This window comes from Phaethon lepturus, unplaced genomic scaffold (assembly GCF_000687285.1).
Source record: "Phaethon lepturus isolate BGI_N335 unplaced genomic scaffold, ASM68728v1 scaffold7252, whole genome shotgun sequence".
NCBI lineage: Eukaryota > Metazoa > Chordata > Aves > Phaethontiformes > Phaethontidae > Phaethon > Phaethon lepturus.
The window spans coordinates 39865-40157 of record NW_010521176.1 but is presented as its reverse complement, the minus strand read 5'-3'; positions in this window follow the sequence as shown (position 1 = coordinate 40157).

The window sequence follows — 293 nt, the reverse complement described above, 5'->3', positions numbered from 1 at the left end:
GGCCAGGCGACCTCTGCTGCACCAACTTCTCCCTTTGGTATCCAAACGATTCTTGGCTTAACCCAGGCAAAAACGCAGCAGTATTGCCATGGCGGAGCCCATGATAATTCTGGGAACATACACATAGATCCATCCCCCCTCCGCAGGTTTCACCTCCGCGAGACAGAAACATGACCTCCTTTGTACACAGAACAGCATCATTTTTCCCCCCGTGAAGCCCAGTTTGGTTTTGCGGCTCCACTCCCCCATGTCACTGGAAGCCCAGTGGCAGCTGCCTGTTGCCTCTGCTGCCA